Here is a 22,417-nt window from a genome sequence, read left to right as displayed (position 1 = left end):
GAGTGGACAGCCTCCCCCAGGCTGTCCCCTTGGGTCACACTGGGCTTTTGTTTTCAGTGGAACACCCTCTTGCCCAGCCCTCTGCATCCCTGCCCACCTGCCCCTTCAGCTGAGGGACATTCAGTCCTTGGGAAGTTTATCCCGACCTCCTAGCCACGTCCTGGACATCCTGTTCTCACCCACACCCCACACACACACACCCACCCACCACGTTGACCTGGAATTACCAAGGGGCCTCATTAGCTTCAGCTCACAGGTCCCAGAGAAAAGCCCCTGCAATTAACACTGGCACCAAAACCCCAGAGCGAGGAAATAAAAGGGTTGATTGGAACGAACCATAACTTTCAAAACAGAGTCCAAATTATGACAAGGAATTCATTCACTTTATAGTGAACAAGATGTGGGTTATAACTGAAACTACAGCTAATTCTTGAAACAAATTCATTGGATGCTTTTTTTTGGAGGGTGGGGCATTCCCCCCCATGAATTTGTATTTAATAATTCACATGTAATCTTCCAATAGCATTATGGAAAGAGTCATTTTGGGGGAAACAGACACACACACACACATACAAAGAAAACAAAACAAAAAAACACTTGGAGGGTATGGTGAGTTGAATTGTGTTCCCCCCCCCCCCAAAAGATAGGTTGAAATCCTAACCTCCAGTACTTGTGAACGTGACCTGATTTCGAAATAGGGTCTTTTAAAAAAATATTTATTTATTTATTTGGTTGCTCCGGGTCTTAGTTGCGGCTCGTGGGCTCCTTAGTTGCAGCTTGTGGGCTCCTTAGTTGTGGCATGCAAACTCTTAGTTGTGGCATGCATGTGAGGTCTAGTTCCCTGACCAGGGATCAAACCTGGGCCCCCTGCATCAGGAGCACGGAGTCCTGACTACTGCACCACCAGGGAAGTCCCTGGAAATAAGAGTCTTTGCAGATGTAATCAAGGTACGATGAGGTCATCCTGGGGTAGAGTGGGCCCTGAATCCAATGACTGGTGTCCTTATAAGAGAAATTTGGATACAGCAAAACACACACACAGAGAAGTGAAGACAGGCAGAAACTGGAGCGATACTGCTGCAAGCCTAGGAGTGCCGGCAGCCACCAGAAACCTGGCAGAGGCAGGAAAGATTCTTCCCTAGAGCCTTCGGAGGTAGCGTGTCCCTGCCAACACCTTGATTTTGTTTGTTTGTTTGTTTGTTTTGGCCGCACTGTGAGGCTTGCAGGATCTTAGTTCCCTGACCGGGGATTGAACCCGTGCCCCTTGCAGTGGAAGCACAGAGTCCTAACCACTGGACCGCCAGGGAAGTCCCTTGATTTTTGGATTTTGAACTTTCAGAACGATGAGAGAATATGTTTCTGTCTTTAAGCCAACCAGTTCATGATAGTGTGTTACCGCAGCCCCAGGAAAACCACACACAGGTCTCAGGGTCTGATTCATTTGGCGTTTGAGTCATTCTCCCTGGAGCAAGCCAATCCTGTCTTTGCCAATGGCCCCCTTCTCCGTGTTTAATTATGTCTTGGACTGAGCACCAAGTCTTTCTCTGTCAGTGACTTATCAGCATTTTTGGTCCCTCTCTACGGCCTCTTCCATCTACCGATTGCAATCTCACCAGGCTGCAAGATTTGTCATATCATTTTGCAATCGACTTGCATTGTGTTAGCATTGTGTTTTTGTGGAATGTTTATAATATCCCACAACCAGAGAATGACTGATTCCCACCCCATCCCCCCAAAAAGTCATGTTCCATGGGTGTGGCTCAGTTCTGGGAAAAAACTTGGAGGTTTGAGTGGGGACCAATTTCCTAAATCATCAATTTAGTAGGAAACAGTTTCCATATTGTGACAATTCTAATGCCTCTCCACATTTCAAAACTACCCTCCTTGAAGATGTGACAGCTCTAGGGATCTCCCCAAAACTGCATCTAAAGAGACGGATGATGCAAGTGCTCTTGGGACGACTGGGAACACAAACGTGGATCCCTACTTCACACCACACCTCAACATAAATTCCTGACGGATCAAAGTTTTACATGGGGAAAATCAGATCATAAAAGCACTATGAAGAAAACACATGCGGACTTTTTAAAAATAATAATTTGAGAGTAGGTAAGGCATTTTTTTTTTTTTTTTTTTTTTTTTTTTTGGCTCTGCTGCGAGGCATGTGGGATCTTAGTTCCCCGACCAGGGATTGAACCCGGGTCCTTGGCAGTAAAAGTGCCGAGTCCTAACCACTGGACTGCAGGGAATTCCCTGTAAGGCCTTTCTAAGAAAAATAAATTAAACATAAAAACCGCAAAAGAAAAAGGTGGATAAGTCCAACTTCCTAAAATCCAAATAGACTTGTGGGGAGAAAACATTATAAACAAGGTAAAAATACAACTGGGGGGGGGTACAGATATATTTATAATAGAATGCTACTCAGCCATAAAAGAGAATGAAATAATGCCATTTGCCGCAACACGGATGGACCTAGAGATTCTCATACTAAGTGAAGTAAGTCAGACAGAGAAAGACAAATATTATATGATATCACTTATATGTGGAATCTAAAATATGACTCAAATGAACTTACCTAAGAGACAGAAACAGACTCACAGACATAGAGAATAGAGTTGTGATTTCCAAGGTGGTGGGGAGGGATGGATTGGGAGTTTGGGATTAGCAGATGCAAACTAATACATAGAGACTGGATAAACAACAAGGTCCTACTGTATAGCACAGGGAACTATATTCAATATCCTGTGATACACCATAATGGAAAAGAATATAAAAAAGAATGTATATATACGTATAACTGAATCGCTTTGCTGTAAAGCAGAAATTAATACAACATTGTAAATCAACTATATTTCAATAAAGTAAATTTTAAAAAATGCAACCAGGGTGAGTGTGGATATTACAGCTCATATCAGAGAATAAGTAATTTCCTTAATATTAAAAAGAGTTTCTAGGTGTATTTTATCATAAGTTTTAAAGCCTCTCTAACTAAAACAAAACAAAACTAAAGAAAAAAATTTTTTCCAGGAAAAGAATATAGAGATCCACCTTTTAAAGACTGATGGACTTCCCTGGTGGCGCAGTGGTTAAGAATCCGCCTGCCGATGCAGGGGACACGGGTTCGAGCCCTAGTCCGGGAAGACCCCACATGCCGCGGAGCAACTAAGCCCGTGTGCCACAACTACTGAGTCTGCGCCCTAGAGCCCGCGAGCCACAACTACTGAAGCCCGTGCGCCTGGAGCCTGTGCTCCGCAACAAGAGAAGCCACCGCAATGAGAAGCCCGCGCACCACAAGGAAGAGTAGCCCCCGCTCGCCGCAACTAGAGAAAGCCCGCGTGCAGCAACGAAGACCCAGTGCAGCCAAAATTAAAAAAAATAAAATAAAATAGAAATTAAAATAAATAAATAAATGTTATTAAAAAAAAAAAGACTGAGAAGATGCTCAGCCTCACCCCAAATAATAAAAATGCAAATTAGAACTACAAGATTTTTAACCTCTCAGATTAGCAAAGTCAGATAGTGCTGCCATTGTGGAGGGTGGGAGCCTTGCTGCAACAGCTGTCAAAATTCTACCCTCCCACATGCCCTGACTAGCAATTCTACTTCTAGGAACTTACGATGATCTACTCACCCTGACTCATCATCACCTCTGCTCCAGGTTACTCATTACACCGTTACTTCGATTAGAAGCAAACCTCTTGTCCATGGATAGGGGACTTGTTCCCTTAAAAAAAACATGTTGGTGATAGCTGCCCAACTCTGTGGCTACAGGAAAAACCCTCGACTTGAAGAGTGCAAATTGAGGAATTGGATAGCATGTGAATTATACCTCTAAAGCTGTTCCATAATAATAATAAAAACAAAACACTCACTCCCCCTTTCCAAAAAACAAAAACAACAACAACAAAAAAGAGACTTCTTTATGTATTGATATCAAAGAACTCCTAAAAGTATTAAATTAAAAAACAAGATTCAGGTGCCTCAAAAAGTTCACCTAGAATTACCATGTGAGCCAGCAATTCCTCTTCTGGGTCTATACCCAAAGGAATTGAAAGCAGGAACTCAGTGAGATAGTTGTACACCCATGTTCATAGCAGCATACTTTACAACAGCCAAAAGGTGGAAGCAACCCCAGTGTCCATCAACAGATGATGGATAAACAAAATGTGGTCCATCCATGCAATGGAACAGCCCGGAAGAACCTTGACAACATCATGCTCAGTGAAGTAAGCCAGACACCAAAGGACAAATACTGTCTGATTCCACCTCTAGGAGGTCCCTAGAGGAGTCAGATCCATAGAGACAGAAAGTAGATGGTGGGGGCCAGGGGCTGGGGGAGGGGGTGGGGAGTGAGTGTTTAATGGGGACAGAGTTTCAGTTTGGGAAGATGAGAAAGTTCTGGAGATGGATGGTGGTGATGCTTGTACAACAAAGTAAATGCGCTTAATGCCACTGAACTGGACACTCAAAGTGGTTAAAATGGTAAATTTTATGTTACGTCTATTTTAACCTCCATTTTAAAATATCAAGATGCAAAAGAATGAATAAGGTGCAAGTTATTCTTTCAAAATAAAGAAAGAAAAGAAAAGAAGATGTTCGTTTCTACACAGAGACTCTTTCAGGAAGCTGAACCCATGAATTGAGCCGCTGGGGGCCTGGGAGACAGACATGGTGGGAGAAATGTGACTGTCATAGGAAAGCCTTGGGCAGCTTTTGAATGGTAGATATTTACAGTCCCAAAGGGAAAACGTTTTAATCAGAGATTGTCATCTCCTATTTGAAAAACGCTTTTAAAATAGTACTCCTGGGAATCCCCTGGCGGTCCAGTGGTTAGGGCTCCATGCTCTCACTGCCGAGGGCCCGAGTTCGATCCCTGCTCGGGATCCCGCAAGCTGAGCGGCGCAGCCAAAAAACAAATGAAATAAAATAAAATAGGACTCCCAAGTTCCTCCTAATCAAATCCGAGAGAGGGGATGGTGTCTTCGATCGGTGGGTATCGGCAATGAGGGCTCCCGTCCTGGCTATGTCACCGCGGGCAAATCATCTCCCCTCCCAGGAGGATGATCAACCATCACGTTTTGCTCGGGACCATCCTGATTTGAGTCCAGGCACCAGGTGGTTGGTCCCAGTACCTCAGGGCTCAGGGGTTTTTATTTGCTGAATCGCACAGACCTTGCGGACATGCAGGTGAGGATGAGGGGAAATAGCAAGCTTCTCAGGTGTTCTCAGGGTGTTGGAGGACCAGGCAGGAGTCAGTAACCAGGGCTTCCTGTGAGCGGGAAGGTAAGGGTGAGTGGTGAGTGGTGCACACACAGTAGGTACGGGGGTCCTTTCCCTTGTCTCACCGACAGCGGTCCAGGCCAGCCCTGACCTCCCAGAGGACAGAGATGAAGGGGGAAGGAGAGAACCAGCCCTGGAGGAATGGGTGAGTGGAGAGTCTGAGTGAAGGAAGATGAGGGTCCTCTGTGCCCTCACCCACCCAGCAAAGGGAAAGAAAGCTGATAGGGAATAAGAGATCTGAAGGAGCTGGCTTCCAAGACCACTCCTCCCCGCGGCTGTGTGGCCTTGGGCAGCTTCCTGCACCCCTCTGGGCTTGAGTCCTCATCTGTGAAATGGGAATGTTCACTGCACTTGTTTCACAGACAGGGCTGCATAGGTTCATTTCTGTAAACCTCTCAGCACAGCGCCTGGCATCAAGCTGGCCGTGGAACTCAAACCGCTTAGCCCGGGGCTCCGGGAGCTGAGAGGGCCAGACCGGTGGCGGAGGTAAGCTGGGTGCTCTGAGCACCTACTCTGGGCAGGTGAGGACACAGGCGTGGAGCCAGGAGGGCACTGCGGTGGGGGTAGAGGGGAAGCAGCAGGATTAGAGAGGAGCTGGACGCTGTTCTGGGCGGGGGAAGAGGGTGAGATCCAGCACCTGCTGGGCAGGGGAAGCTAAGGCTGCGGTCTGTCCTCGCTCAGATGCATGTACACAGGCACCCCCAGAAACCTAGACAGACAACGGACACACAGACACCCCCAAAGATGGACTGACACACAGATGGACACACACACACCTAGAGACACACCCAGACAAATACACAGAGACGCACAGAGACAGACATACACATACACTCCCAGATACACAAGGAAACACAGAGAAACACACAGAGATTTAGATGGACCTAGAGACACACAGACACATCCAGACAGGCACAGGCACACCCAGCAAGCGCTCTTTCTAAGCCTTTCTCAGGCAAATTCCACTTCTTGCCTTGCCTCCCTCCATCCTCTCTGCCTTTAATGAACATTTATGAAGGACCACTGTATGCCGGGCCCTGTTCTAGGTGGCACAGGGTGGGTTTGATTAAGAACCAAGGGAGCCACATAGACAAGCAGGAAGAGTATTTCAGCAAAGGGAACAGCCAGTGCAAAGGCCTCTCCTGTCCCCCATCCTCCCCCATCCCATCCCCTCCCCCAGCCCTGATTCAAGCCATTTGGAATGGGGGGGCAATACGGGGAGAGTGGTCCCCGTAGGATCCCCCTACCCCAGTTGGCCTGGTTATCTTCCATTCCATAGAACAGGATGCCACGGGGCTCAGAGAGGCTGTGTCATATACCCAAGGTCACACAGCACAAATGTGGGCTCAGAGCTGCCTCAACTGAGGGCCTCTGTCCTCAGGGAGAGAAGCCCCCTCATTGAGGGCAGGAACCTTGATGGGCAAAGGCTGGGCCAGGGAGGCCAGCCAGTCACAGGCCTGGGACGACAGTCAGCCACGGGCCTGGGACAGCAGACACCTGCCCAGTGTGAGGGGCTGGAGTGAGAGTCACTAAGGTGGACACTCCAGGGCACGGAGAGGCAGTGACAGACAGAGAGACATCTGGGACTTCAGTCCCTGCCCCACCAGAACAGGGGAGCAGCTGCCCCTGAGACCACTAGAGGGGGCAAAGGGTCCCAAGGAGTGGGTGATGGGGACACAGAGCAGGGGTTGCGGGTCTGACCTGGATGGGTCCTCAGGACGCTGATTTGGAAACTGCGTCAAGATAGGAGGGGGGGGGACTTCCCCGGCAGTCCAGTGGTTAAGACTTCGCCTTCCAATGAAGGGGGTGTGGATTCGATCCCTGGTGGGGAGCTAAGATCCCACATGCCTTGGGGACAAAAAAATCAAAGCATAAAACAGAAGCAATATTGTAACAAATTCAATAAAGGCTTTAAAAATGGTCCACATCAAAAAAAAAAAAAAAAGATAGGAGGTGGTCTGACAGTGCAAGCAGGTCTCTGGATGGGAGGTTGGGGCTCTGACTGAGTCTCCCATTGCTACAGTAACAAATCATCACAGCATGGCGGCTTAAAACAATACACATTTTACCTGATAGTTCTGGAGGTCAGAACAAAAATGGGTCTCACTGCGCTAAAATCAAGGTGTCAGCAGGGCTGGATTCCTTCTGGAAGCTCTTGGTGAGAATCTGTTTCCTGGCCTTTTCCAGTTTCTAGAGGCTGCCTGCATCCCTTGGCTTGTGGTCCCATCATCCATGTTCAAAATCAACAGTATAGGGCTTCCCTGGTGGCGCAGTGGTTGAGAATCTGCCTGCCAATGCAGGGGACACGGGTTCGAGCCCTGGTCTGGGAAGGTCCCACATGCCGCGGAGCAACTGGGCCTGTGAGCCACAACTACTGAGCCTGCGTGTCTGGAGCCTGTGCTCCGCAACAAGAGAGGCCGCGATAGTGAGAGGCCCGCACACCGTGATGAGGAGTGGCCCCCGCTCGCCGCAACTAGAGAAAGCCCTCGCACAGAAACGAAGCCCCAACACAGCCAAAAATATAAATAAATAAATAATAAAAATAAAGGAATTCCTTAAAAAAAAACAACAACAACAGTATAGCATCTTCCAATCTCTCTCTCTCTGACTCTCCTCCCTCTCTCTTATAAAGACCCTTGTGATGACATTGGATAATCCCCCCATCTCCAGATCCTTAACTTAATCACACATGCAAAGTGCCTTTTGCCTTGTAAGGTCACATATCCACAGGTGCCAGGGGTTAGGATGTGTGGGCATCATTATTCCACCTAGCACAGGGCCCATCGTCCAAGGTCCAGGGTCCAGCCTCCAGGCCTGGCCACGATGGCCCCGGGGTCTGGAAAAGGCCAATGTGCTTGGGACCAGACATCTGACTAGGGGGTGCAGAAGGGACAAAGAAGCCCTCAGCTTATTACCTGGATCAGGGCTTATCAGCCTCCCCAGTCCTACTTTCCTGTCCCGCACTCAAGCACAGAGGGTATGAAGGTGTAGAGGGGAGGAGGAGGCAAGGAGCTCCCCCTGCCTCCCTAGGGTCCCTCCCTTCCCACCACCCAGACACCCTACATTGGACTCACCAGCTTAGAAATGGCTCCATCTCCCCACTCCCACCAACCAGGCCCTGGCTCCTCTGATTCCCACAAACCCTGGCGATTTTACCACTAAATCCCTCCAGAGTTCTTCCCTTCTCTCCTGTCTGCAACTCCCAGACCAGAACCCAGCCACTCCTACTGCCGTCTCATTTTAAATGACTGTGCCTCTCCCCAGAGAACCCTGGAGGGCCTTTAGTGACTGGTCCTGCCCCACTGTCCTCTCCTCACTCACTGTTGCACCCTAACTCAACTAAATCTCCCACCCACTCATCTCTCAGGTTACAGATATCACCTCCTCCTGGAAGCCTGCCCTGAACACTCCATGCTCACAGATGGAGTGGGCTGGGGGGTGGGGACAGAAGGGCATGGAGTAGCAAGAAGCAGCCCATCTGCAGAAGGTTCAGCCTGCATCTCTTCCTGCCAGGCTGAGCCCTTCCTCCAGCCTCCCCACCTTTGCCCATGCAGTACCTCCCACCTGAAATCTCTCCCTGACCCCGACCCACCCAAATCCTCTACTGAGGACCTCCCCTCCACATCTCCAGGAATCTCCTGCTTCTCCTCTGGGGTCTGGACCACCCCATTCCACCATGTCTCTGGTGTCACTATTAATCCAAATGGCTGCCACGTTCTGAGCACCCCCAGGTGCAAGGCGCCGTATACCACAGTCCTAGTCACAACGCTGAGAAAAGAGGCTTTATCGTTTGCCTTTTCCCTATGTGCAAAGGAGCTCCTGGAGGGCCGGGAAGAAAATAAAAGGGTGAATGAGGACAGAGGGGTTCTGAGGGCCAGACTGAGAGCTGAGGGAGAAGGACGCACACATTTGAAAAGAGAAAGAATAGCCCAGCAGAGGGAACAGCAAGTGCAAACAGTGGGAAACTGGATCAAGACGGACAGCTTCATCCACACTTGCAGCAGAGGTCTCTGCTGCCCTCCCCCTTTCTACGTGTGGAAATCAAATCTCAGAGATGTGAAGCAACTTGCCTAGCCAAAAAAAGCCCGGGCTTCCCCCCACCTTGCCTTGAGTCTGCTTCAGGGAGAGACATTGTCCAAAGGTGAAGCCACTTGCCCAGACGACGTGGGGTTGGCCAGGGGCTCTGGAACCCCCTTCCCTTCAACTGGCGACAGCTGGGCCAAGAGTCCCTTAGGTGCCGCTCAGGTGCTCACAGACCACCTCTGCCTGATGCGGCATTGTCCTGCATTCAGGCCTCGCCCAGACTCCCCGCCCCTGTGCGCTGGAATCACCTTCTGTTCCACCCGACCAGAGGGAGCCTGGGGCTTCACCACCACCCACTCCGGCCTATCTCCCAGCCTTATCTTCCCAGCTCTGTAGCCTGACCCCTGCCCCCCACCGAACCGCAGCCTTTGCCCAGCTGCCCTCCACGCTTCCCAGCTCCCAGGGTGGTGCCTTGGGTTCCCAACTCTGCGGTTGGACCCATGAACCACGAATTGGACCAGCTTGACCTGAAAGCTGAGACAGGTCCCCAGACTTGGGGCACCGGGGGTGGCCTCTGAGGCCTGGGGCGGAGTCCGGGCCTCCGCCACAACGCCCAGCGGTGCGCTCAGGCGGATCAGGGCGTCCGTGGTGTGTTGGCAGATGCGCGGATGGATCAGAGCCGCGCCAGAAGAGGGGACCCGGGAGGGGGCTGGGGAGGACCTGCAGCGAACGGAAGAGAAACCGGGGCTGACTGAGCGCTCAGCGGATGGTGCTAGGTTCAAAGGCAAGAGATAAAGCACAAGCAAGAAACCTGCGGCTGGATTCCTCCAAGGCACGCCTCGGGGGGGGGGGGGGGGGGCGGGGCTGGAGGCGGGGCCCTGTGGCGCAGGGAGGGGGTCCAGGAAGCGGCCTAGTCGCACGGAAGGGGCCGAGCTCCGGAGGACCCCGCGCCCCGCAGGGCTCAACCGGTCCCCGCCCCGGCCCCGCCCTCTAGGCCCCGCCCCCGATCCCGCCCCGCGCTCCCCTAAAGCCTGCTTCCCCGCCCCCGGCCGAGGCGGTGCCCGGAGCAGAGTCCGCCTGCGTCGTGCGGGCAGTACGCGTCTCCTTCTCCTCTGCATCTGCGCCAGGCGCGGTGTCCCCCGCCCCGCCGCCGGCCCCCGGTGCGCCCGGCCGCCTGAGACCCCAGGTAAGCGAACCCCCCGCGCCCCTAACGCGGACCGGAACGCCACTCTCGCGGAGAGCTCCGGCCCCGCCTCCAAGGCCATGGCGCCCGCGGCGGCCCCCAGACGCATGCAGTGCCCCATCAACTCGCCCGGGACGGCCTCTTGGGGCTTCCCATCTGGTCCCAGGCCCGGGCCGCCTTCCCGATAGAGCCCAGCTCCCCCGAGGGCCCGGGCGCCGCGAGCGCCCGAGGACGCGGCTGCGTAACGGGCGGGCCGGAGTGGGGACGAGCCTAGCACGGTGACGCGGGGGAATCCGGATGTGTGAACGCGAGGAGCGCGACGGGGGGTGTCGGTCCGTCACCAGAGAATCCATACCTACGGGGTGCCACCGACGTGCCAGGTCTGGGGATGCAGCCGGGACCCTGGCCTCGGAGCCCGCAGCCCGGCCGCGTAGACGGCTGGGACCCGCGGAAACAGACACAGATCATTCCAGCCATGCTAAGTGCGGGGAAGACAACACATCTGGGAGATGGGTTAGGGTCAGGGAGGCATTCTCGGAGAAGGTGTCATCCGGGCCTGAGGGGATCAGCCAGCGAGGGGTTTTTAGGCCCAGAAAACAGCAAAAGATTCTGAGGCAGGGCCCAGACTGGTGTGTTTGCCCAGCGGAAAAGAGGCCAGCATGGCTGAAGTGCAGTGAGCCGGGGAACCGAGGTGAGACGAGGTTGGCCCCCGGGCCACGAAGATAACGAGGAGGAGGTGGATTCCGTTTTCAAGTCTGTGGGGACCACGGAGGCTTAGAACAAAGTGAGTGACCGGGTCCACTTGTGTCTTAAGAAGACCCAGCAGCTGCTGTGGCCAAAAGAGACCGGAGGAGACCCTGGAGGAGGCTGCTGGTTTGGACCCGACAGGAAGGGGGGGATGGAAAGTGGATGAATTTGGGTCCTTTTTGTCAGAAGAACATTGCCTGCATTCCCTGCCTGCTCAGAAGTGGGGCAGGAAGGAAAGTGCATGGAAGAGATTTCTGGCACCGGCAGCTGGGAGTGTGGAAGGATAGGAAAACTGAGGGAGAAACAGATCTGAGGGTGTGAAGCAGTTGTGACTGAGTCCGATTTCCAAAACCTGTGAGATACCACCTGAGGGGGAAGGTGCCTGAGGACCTGACTCTGAACCCAGGCCAAGTCCAACGTGACTGAGTGCAAGGGGGCAACCTGGATCTGTTGTATGGGGCCACCTGAAATAGAAATTCTGGAGGGTAGGGTTGTCTTTGAAGCCCCCCCCACCCCCACCCCGAGTCCCTAGCTTCAACTCAGCCCCCTTCCAGAAGGAGCTGCTGTGAATAAACTTGGCAGTGGTGGGAGTGCCCAGAGCCTCACACAGTGCAGCTGGGTCCCTGCAGGCCCAGCCAGGCTGCAGGTAGGAGGCAGTTGGGACCTTCCTTGCCTGCCCTCCCAGCTCACCTGTTCCCAGCTGGGACCCTTGGTCATTGAATTGGCCTTGGGGCCCCAGAGAAAGTTTTCTGGACTTCAGTTTGCCCATCTATAAAATGGGTCAATACTACCTGTATCTGGGAGTGTTGTTCTGATCAATGGAAGTCTCGGCTATGAAATAGGAAAGGGCTTGGCCAATCCCAGGGGCAGCCTTACGCCTCGGGGGATGGAGGAGGGCTGCTGCACTGGTGGGAGTTCTGGGCCCGGTGAGCCTCCATTTCCTGGTCTGAGAAATGGGAGGAAGGCATAAGTGCATCCACCTCCAGAACCCACAGTCTGCAGACTGAGTGAGTTAGGCGTGTAAAGTGTTCAGCTGGCCCAGCGCCTGGCGTGAAGTGGTCACTGGGCACAGGAGCCGCTGGGATGAGTGTAGTTGGCCGTGGGGAGCTGGCTAGGGCTCACTCCTCCCACCACCCCTGGGATGCCCACAGGAAAGCAGGCACCAGGGGGCACGCTCCTCTCTTATCTGGGTACCACAGGCTTTCCCCTCCTTTCCGGCTGTCTGGAAGCTGCCTCTGACCTTGTCCTGCCAGTTTGAATGTAGTGCTCTCAGGCTAGTGACTTCACCTCCTGGTTCAATTTCTTTACCTATAACATGGGAATAATAACAGTCATCACCTGAGAGGTGTCCGGCTGGTAATAAGCACCTGGGAAAGCAGAGGGGATGCCCGGGTGGAAGCAGGGGGAGCCCAGAGAAGTGACCTGATTCAGCCTCTGGAAGGGTGGGGGAAGCCTTCTTGTAGGAGGTGACCATCTGCCAGGTTACTAAGGATTTTTAAGAGTTCATGGGCAGAGAGACCAGTGAACAAAGATGTGGAGGGGAAGCACCACAGCATACATGGGAGGAGCTGCAGGCAGGAGCCAGGAAATCAGCATGGGAGTGACTGCCCTGGTCCAGACCCTGATGAGGCTGGACCAGGTGGAGGTGTGGATGAGAGAAGTGGGTGGATCCTGGATAGACTTGAAGTTGAGGATGGGGTGGGGATGGAGTAGCCACTGATGGGGCAGCAGGTTCAGGCGCAAGTCAGCAGTCTATTTCCCAGCACCTGGAAATTGTGATGCCACTAGACACCCAGGTGGAGACCAGGTGCGGGGGGTGGGCCTAGAGCTTGGGAGACATCCCCACCCTGGTGGGATGGATTGGAGAGGGGGTGGAAGGAAAGAAACCAGGAGTGGGTGGCAAACCAGAAGCCAAGGGAGCAAGGGCTTCAAAGTGGAAGATGAGGTCAGTCTCAGCCATGTCTCTGAATCCCCTGCTTGAATCATTTCTCCCCATGGCAGGGGTCTTACTCCCTTATTTGGTTGCCATTCCTTCCCCGATGCCCAAGCCATTCAGGCTGGGCTTCTTTTTGCTATCCTTGAATCGGCCCCTCAGACCCAGCCTGGCTCTGACCAGATTGACATAGAGGAGACCTTTCTCCTTCCTCAGTCTGACCTTTGTACCTTTGTTAATTAATATGATCCTGTCACACCAGTTCTCCACACCGAACCAGCAGAATCTCATCTCTCTCCCCAGTTCCTCCTAGGCTCCCCAAACCATATTTTGCTTCAGGGCCCCATGACTGTATCGAGGGGTCAGGCCCCTGCCAGCGACCCCCTGAGGATCCCCCCCCTACCCTGTGCTTGGCCCCAGCTCCCTCCCACCCTGTCATTGATTCATTCAGCATGTACTTGTGAAGCACCTGTGCTGGGAGGCACTGGGGACTAGCAGTGAACAAAATGAAGCTTCCCTGCTGCCCGCCCCCCCCCCCCCCACCTCATGGATGGAGCCGACGTTCTGGGAGGGGGGCAGCCGGGAGAGGGAAGAAACCTGAAGGATGAGAAGGAGCCAGCCAGGTGGACATCTGGAGGAAGAGCATTTCAGGCAGAGGGACTAGCATGTGCAAAGGTCCTGAGGCACGACCCAGCCTAGCATGTTGGAGGTATAGCCGAGAGGCCGCTGTGTCTGGAGCAGAGTGAGCCAGGGGGAGAGTGGGGAGAGGGGCAGAGGAAGAGACTGAGGGTCCTCAGGGCCCCTCAATCCAACAACTGCAGACCCTGGTTGGGCCCTTGCTTGAGGGGTGCAAGGTTGTTGGGCCCCACTGCTGCGTGGTTTGCAGGGGTGTTGCTTTGGTGTGTTGTCCCCTGTGTGGAGTGGTCAGTGCACCCTGAAGGCAGAAGAGGCTGGCAAGAGGAAGGAAGAGAAGGCCAGCCCTTTCCTGGTGGGCAAAGCTTCTCCCCTTCCTCCTGCACGTGGTGGGGGGCTCAGCTGACCTGAGAGGCTCCCTGGAGGGGCTGGAGGGAATGGAAGGAAGTAGCCAGGGAGAGGGCGCTGATGGAGACAGAGAAGGGGGCCAGGGAGGAGGAGGAGCAGAGCCCAGAGCTGGGTGTTGGGGCAGGATGTTCTCAGGGAGGTGACAGGAGATGGTAGGCAGGGGCCTGGCTGGGCCTTGAAGATGAGCAGCAAAAACCAGAGCAGGTGTGTTTTGAGGATGGCCCCTCCACCAGCCTGCTGTCACTCCCTTTCCAGGTGTAGGAGAAAAGACTCAGCATCCCTCCCCATCCCACCCACCACCCCCGTGGACAAGGACCTGGTCACCTGGGCCTGCTCACCCTTCCCACCCACCCCACCCCCACTCATCCAGGTATGCACCAAACCCCTCCAGTTTCAAAGGCTTCACAGAGGGGATTCGGACACTTGGGTGCCGGCACCTAGATCAGTGGCTCTGTTGAGCCCAGACACTGTGGCCAGGACCGTTCCCCGACCCCCTCCAAACTGGGGATGGGTGCACCTAAGGGCACCTCCCTTTGGCCCTGGCTCAGCATTTTTGTTTTTTTTTAAGGCTGTGCTGCCCACGGCATGCGGGATCTTAGTTCCCCAACCAGGGATCGAACCCGTGCCCCCTGCTTTGGGAGCGCGGAGTCTTAACCACTGGACTGCCAGGGAAGTCCTCTTGGCTCAGCTTTGACCGTGATCCTGGCAGGAGTGATGGGGCCACAGCTGGATCAAGGCTAACCTATCGGGAGATGGCAGGGGACAACGGCAGTGACAGGAGGGGAGAGCAAGCAGGACAAGCCCTGGAAATGTCAGCCTCTGGGTGTCATTTCTCCATCTGAGCTGTTGGCTAGGGCAGATCTAAATATAAGGTTGTCACCTCCCTGCCCTTGCCTCTCTTCATTCCCCCGCTCTGTTCCAGCCCCAGGGGCCTCGTCTTCTATGCCTTGAATCAACCAGGCTTGGTCCTGCCTCAGGGCCTTTGCACAGGCTGTTCCCGCTTCTTAGAATGCTCTATCCCCACGGCCTCCTCCCTCATCTCTTTTTTTTTTTTAAAATAAATTTATTTATTTATTTATGTTTGGCTGCTTGGGTCTTTGTTGCTGCGCGTAGGCTTTCTCTAGTTGCGGCGAGTGGGGGCTACTCTTCGTTGCCGTGCATGGGCTTCTCCTTGTGGTGGCTTCTCTTGTTGTGGAGCACGGGCTCTAAGCGCATGGGCTTCAGTAGCTGTGGCACATGGGCTCAGTAGTTGTGGCTCGCGGGCCTAGTTGCTCCGCAGCATGTGGGATCTTCCCGGACCAGGGCTTGAACCCATGTCCACTGCATTGGCAGGCAGATTCTTAACCACTGCGCCACCAGGCAAGTCCCTGAGCCTCAGATTTTAAGGCAGTTCTTGGAGGGGGTGTCAGGCTGTCCTCAGGTGTCTGCTTCCTCTAACGTAGTTCTTCTCACTGGCAAAGTAGTGACTCTGAATTCTGAAACGGTCGCCTTTTTTACACAACCAAATTCACATGACTCCACACACATGTTGCAGTTTATGGAATAGGATGCATTTATTTGACCTCAGAGCCTGTATAAAGAGCCCAGGGAGCAAACCTGAGTTGTGGGTCCTTCGGTGAAGTTGACTCTGAGGGTTAAGGATTTTCAGGATCTTTTCCAGGGGTACAGCATGAAAGTCTCGGTGCTTGAGTTGATAAAATTAAGAACATGCTTGCGGTGACTTCTGCTAGCCAAATAGGCTGCAGGTGCTTGCCTGTTTCAACCTATGACAGTATTCAGCCAGGACTCTGAGATGAACCAAATGAAATTTTGGAATTCGCTGAAAAGTCATGCCTTCGGACCTTGGGAAGTCTAAAAAGGACACGAGATGGCTTCCCTGGTGGCACAGTGGTGGCCAGTGTAGGGGACGTGGGTTCGAGCCCTGGTCCGGGAAGATCCCACATGCCGCGGAGCAACTAAGCCCGTGCGCCACACTACTGAGCCTGCACTCTAGAGCCCACGACCCACAACTACAGAGCCTGCGTGCCACAACTACTGAAGCCCACGCGCCTAGAGCCTGTGCTCCGCAACAAGAGAAGCCACTGCAATGAGAAGCCCGCGCACCACACCAAAGAGCAGCCCCTGCTCGCTGCAACTAGAGAAAGCCTGCGTGCAGCAACAAAGACCCAACGCAGCCAAAAATGAATAAATTAAATAAATAAATTTATTAAAAAATAAAAAGGACATGAGGCATTTGCATACAAGCCTTGCTCATATATTACCTAGAGATTGGTCACAGAATATTTAGAAACCATCACTGCAGCCATGGCTTTCATTCAGAGTAGTTCTTTACAGAGAAACAGAGGCTAGCTGTCTCTCTCTGATTACTGAAATATTCTCTAATCACTCCCCTTTGTAAATGTTACCAGCATTTGTTTGTATTTTGCCTAGACATTCTCCATTGCCTTACCCATGGCGATTTAACTTGGCTCCTCTGAGGAGGTAATATTTGAGCTTGAGGCCTGAGTTGGAGCTGGTGGTAGACACCCACAGGAAGTGGAATTTGTTGACTGCCTCCCCTCCAGATCCCTCTCTCCACTGGGGAGACAGACACATCCCTGGGCAGTTACAATGCAGAATAACCTGGGCCAAACAGAGGGACCACAGGCTCTCCGACCCAGCGTTGCAGTCCTGGAAGACTTCCTGGAAGCAGTGACAGGCAAGCTGCTTACTTGAAAGGTTAGGGGAAGATGAATAGTGATCCAGGTGGAGGAAACAGCCTAGACAAAAGCTATTGCATTGGGAGTTCCCTGCCGGTCCAGTGGTTGGGATTCCACACTTTCACTCCCGAGGGCCTGGGTTCGATCCCCGGTCGGGGAACTTCGATCCTGCAAGCCGAGTAGCATGGCCAAAAAAAAAAAAAAAAAAAAAAAATTAGGCATCTGGGTACTGCATTACAGCGATGTTTCTGAGATACGAACAGACCCTGGGAATCAGACCATGGACACTAGGCTGAGAACCGGGGAGTCTGGTGGCTGCAGGAGGTCAGCAGGGTAGAGGGGGCGTGGACAGGGCCAGATCACAAAGACCTTGGTGATGAGTGCCAGGCGCAGAGGGAGGGCTACCCCCCATGTGGGCCCCCTCTCCAGGGTTGGGGGAGGGACAGGCTTGTAGAGTGAGCCTCTGCGGGTTTGCTGAGAGAGGGATGGATGGGGAAGAGGAAGTGCTTAGTCTCCAGTTACGCAAACACCCCTGGTTCTTAAAGGGCCCACGGACAGACTCACCCTGGGGACCCTTCCCTGCGCCACCCCTGATGAGCCATCTCACACGTGCCCTGCTTGGCTCCCCGCCCTACCTAGGTGGGCAGGCAGGCACTGGAGTGATAACTCCTTCAGTGAAGGCGCTGCTAGCCTGAGGCCACCCACCAGGAGCAGATCCTCCCAGGCTGGCTTACTCTGAAGTTCACGGTTAGCCTCTGTCCTCTGGGACCCTGACAGGTCTGCAGGCCTGTGTTCAGCTGCCTGTCAAGTCAGGGGGTACTGGGGCTCCCGGCTCTTGAGGCCACACCCTCTCCCCATCCATCCTCACCCCTCTTCCTTCTCAAACGATGCCTTCTCCGAGTCCCCCATCCAGAAAAAGAAGATCTTCTGGTCCTGTCCCAGCCCTGGGCTGTGTGTCCCCAAATTCCTGCCCAAGCCGGTAGTTCCCAGATCAGGCTGCCCACCCCAACATGCTCTACCCCGACCCCCTGAAGACACCCTTACCCAGCCGTGCTTCCCAGCCCCCATCACCTCCCAGACGCCAGCCACTGGTGACCTCTTGGGGCAGAACTTTGCTAATCTGAAATCGCAAGGACAGCCCACGTGCCGGGGTTGTTCACAGGAGAATCACCCCCTTTTGAGGACATCGAGGCCCAAGGCTCCCATTGCTGCCCCTGTGTCTTTAAGGCTCAGGCGACAGGCACTTGCCAACTTTCCCTTGAACAAGGAGGGCTCAGACCTGGGCTGGCAGGCTCTCCGGAGTTCAGTACCAGCCAGGACCAAATGTCATCTTATTTTCCTTGTTTGTTTTATGGCCACTGTCTGCACATGATGCTGAGAAGCTGGCTTTCTCTTTCCCTTTTTTTTTTTTCTTTTCCATTATAGTTTATTGCAAGATATTGAATATAGTTCCCTGTGCTATACAGTAGGTCTTTGTTGTTTATCTATATATAGTAGTTTGTATCTGCTAAGTTCAAACTCCTAATTTATACCTCCCCCCACCCCTTCCCCCTTTGGTAACTAGATTTGTTTTCTATGTGTGTGTTTGTTTCTGTTTTGTAAATAAGTTCATCTGTATCATTGTTTTTAGATTCCACACGTAAGTGATATCATATAATATTTGTCTTTGTCTGTCTTACTTCACTTAGTGTGATAATCTAAGGGCCATCCATGTTGCTGCAAATGGCAATGTTTCATTCTTTTTTATGGCTGAATAATATTCCATTGTATATATGTACGGCATCTTCTTTATCCATTCATCTGTCGATGGACAGTTAGGTTGCTTCCATGTCTTGGCTATTGTAAATAGAGCTGCTATGAACATAGGGGTGCATGTATCTTTTTGAATTATAGTTTTGTCCAGATATATGCCCAGGAGTGGGATTGCTGGATCATATGGCAACTCTATTTTTAGTTTTTTGAGGAACCTCCCTACCTGTTCTCCATAGTGGCTGCACCAATTCACATTCCCACCAACAGTGTAGGAGGGTTCCCTTTTCTCCACACTCTCTCCAACGCTGGCTTTCTCTTTCCGGGAAGGAGATGTGGATGGAGGGAGGCAGCCTGGGCAAAACCCAGAGGCAGAGAGACCAGGGCAGAGGTGGCCACAATGATTGAGATGAGAGACGGGGCCTCGTCAGTGGGAATTGAGCAGGGAAGGGACTCGCTTGATTGTTATGGGGGAGATGGATGCAATTGTGGGACCTGGTGAGTAGCGGAATGTCCGGGGTGATGGGGGGTGGTGAGGAGGGATTGGGATGACTCCCAGATTCCCATCCCCAAAGACTGGGTGCATGGTGGGATCTTAGCCAAGAAGCATGCTCAGGGTAGAGGATAACTTGACTGTGATATATCTGGGCGAAGCACAGCCAGGCGGTGTTGGGTTAGCCAGTTTGGCATCGGGGGAGAAACCTGGCAACTGCAGGAATCTGGAAAACCAAGGCACAGGCACACTGACTGTGGCTTCCGGGTGGGTGAGATTTCCCAGGGAGAAAAGCTGGTATGAGAGGGTGCAGGACTGGCACCATTTAGGGCCAAAGGAGAAGAAAAACAGCTTGAATTAGGTTAGGCAGGATGCCACGGTTGTTAGGAGAGACAGACAAGGGGGCAGATATACTACTAGGAGGTCAGGAATCCATGGACAGAGAAATGACCACTGGGATTGGCCTGGGCCAGGGGGCGGTCACCGGTGACCCAGGCAAAGTCCAAAGTAGTGAAGCGGAGATGGGGAGAAGCACAGGCATAAAGGCAGCAGGTCCTGTTTGCCAAGAATGCGTAGGCTGCCGCTGCTGGGCTGAGGTTCCGTGAGCCCGTGTCCATCTAGAACGCTGGGTGGTATTGAGCTAAGTTCGCATGCAGCCGGGCCATTTACCAGCTGTGTGACCCTGGGATGATAAGTCAGTTCATCTGTGCCATGGGAACAGTAACTGCATCTCCCTTGGAGTGCAGGGAGGTGGGCGCTTGGGGCAGTTGGCACGGGGCCTTCCTGGAGCTAGCAGCTTTGGTGACACCTGGGGTGGTACCAACACCGGTGTGTTGAACAATCGCTGCTATGGGTGTGAACAAGGCCTGCTGTCCCAGGAAGCAGTTTGGCTTTTGCTCCTACTTCATTCTACCTGAAACCGCCTCCATGAATGCTGCCATCTGGGGGCAGCAGAGGGGCCCAGCAGCCAGCTGGTGGGAGAAATAGGGCAGGTGTTAGACCAGTTTGGGCAGAGGTGGGATGCCATCAGAGTACAACCTGGAGCCCACAGTTCCCTCCACCCTGGAAGGTGGGTAGCAGCAGCATCTTGGGGGCTGACCTTGACTGGGAATTAGTTTCATAAATGGTGAGCCGGGAATGGGGGCCTGTTTGCCAGCCAGAAGTGCCCCCTCTGAGCCCCTGTTTCCTCTCATCAACCACCCCTTCATTGGAAACCTTTTCTTTTTTCTTGTACAAATATAGTTTTCTATTTAAAAATCCCCCTTGGGCTTCCCTGGTGGCACAGTGGTTAAGAATCCGCCTGCCAATGCAGGGGACACGGGTTCGAGCCCTGGTCTGGGAAGATCCCACGTGCCGCAGAGCAACTAAGCCCGCGTGCCACAACCACGGAAGACTGCACGCCTAGAGCCCATGCTCCGCAACAAGAGAAGCCACCGCAATGAGAAGCCCGTGCACCACAATGAAGAGTAGACCCCGCTTGCCGCAACTAGAGAAAGCCTGAGCGCAGCAACGAAGACCCAACACACACACACACAAAAAAGTTGCCCTTAATATATGCACACACTGGAATATTATTCAGCCTTAAAAAGGAAGGAGATTCTGACACCTGCTACACCATGGATGAACCATGAGGATATGATGCTCGGTGAGATAAACCAGACACAGAAGGGAAATACTGTCTGATTCCACTCATGGGAGGTCCCTAGAGGAGTCAAGTCTGTAGAGACAGAAAGTAGGATGATGGGAGCTAGGGGCTGGGAGAGGGGGAAGCGGGGTTAGTGTTTAATGGGGTCAGAGTTTCAGTTTTGCAAGATGAAGAGAGTTCTGGAGATGGATGGTGGGAATGGTTGCCCAACAATGACTATACCTAATGCTATGGAACTGTACACTTAAAAAAAGGTTAGGATGGTAAATTTTTATGTTATGTGTATTTTACAATTTTAAAAAAAATTTGTCACCCTGAAACATACTTCTTGTAAAAATCAGAGCATCACAGAACAAGCTGACCAGCACCGCCCTCCCTCACCCTCCTGATAGAATAACTCTCCTGAGTGTGGACCATATCCTCAGAGCACGCCAATTGCATGCATGTTGGATCTTTTGATATTGTCCCAAGGTCACTGAGACTCTGTACAATTTTTTTAAATTGTGATAAAATACACATAACCTAAACATTTACCATTTTAACCATTTTTAACCGCATGACTCAGTAGCGTTAAGTACGTTCACAACCTTGTGCAGTCACCACTGTCCACTTCCAGATGCACATTTTTATTTAATCTTTATTTTTTTTCTTCTCTCTTCTTCTGTTCGGTATTTTCTATTATCTCTCTCCAAACTAGTTAGCTCTGTCTTCTACAATCTCCAATCAGCTATCAACCCCACAGTGGGAAAAAATTTTTTTTGCTTTTTCTCTGGATAAATAATGCTTTCTTCTTTTTTTCCCTTGCACCATGTGTTGCATTTTATTTATTTATTTTTTAAGGTATAGTTGATGTACAATATTGTATGTTTAAGGTGTACAACGTAGTGATTCACAATTTTTAAAGGTTATACTCCATTTATTTTTGTTATAAAATATTGGCTATGTTCCCTGTGTTGTACAATATATCCTTGTAGCTTATTTATTTTATGCATAGTAGTTTGTACCTATTAATCCCCTACCCCTGTCTTGCCCCTCCCCCCTTCCCTCTTCCCACTGGTAACCACTAGTTTGTTCTCTATATCTGTGAGTCTGTTTCTTTTGTGTTATATTCACTAGCTTATTTTGTTTTTTTAGATTTCACATATAAGTGATATCATACAGCATTTGTCTTTGTCTGACTTACTTCACTAAGCATAATACCCTCCAAGTCCATCCATGTTGTTGCAAATGGCAAAATTTCATTCTTTTTCATAGCTGAGTCCACAGTGAATTTTTTACTTCAAATATTGTATTTTTCAGTTTTAGAATCCCCATTTGGTGTATTTTTATAATTTCTGCTTCCCTGCTGAGGTTTCTTATTTGTTCATTCATTAGGAGGTACTTTTTCTTCACATCCTTGAGCGTATTTATAATAGCTGCTTCAAAGTCCTTATCCGCTCATTCCAACATCTGGGTCACCTCAAGGTCAGTCCCCATTAATTTCCTTCTTTCTTGACTATGGGTCATGTTTTCCTGTTTCTTCACATGTCAAGTAATTTTGGATTCGATTGTATGCTGGACATTGTGAAAGATAAATTGTAGACACTCTGGATTCTGTTGTGGTCCTCTGAAGAACATTGGTTCT

The 22,417-nt window shown here is 51.8% G+C and overlaps 1 protein-coding gene across 4 annotated transcripts in view; it reads left to right on the top strand.

The window, feature by feature from the left end:
- Positions 1-10,196: 10,196 nt before the first annotated feature.
- Positions 10,197-22,417, top strand: part of CERS4 (ceramide synthase 4) — a 32,638-nt gene continuing 20,417 nt past the window's right edge. For all 4 annotated transcript variants that reach the window (XM_082382001.1, XM_082382002.1, XM_082382004.1 and 1 more), the window contains exon 1: positions 10,197-10,489. The gene's annotated coding sequence lies outside the window, so the exon portion shown is untranslated. The remainder of the gene's footprint in view (positions 10,490-22,417) is intronic.

This window comes from Balaenoptera borealis, assembly GCF_965194805.1.
Source record: "Balaenoptera borealis genome assembly, chromosome: 2".
Taxonomy (NCBI): Eukaryota; Metazoa; Chordata; class Mammalia; order Artiodactyla; family Balaenopteridae; genus Balaenoptera; species Balaenoptera borealis.
The sequence above is the reverse complement of the archived record's forward strand: the minus strand, read 5'-3'. Positions and strand labels throughout refer to the sequence as shown.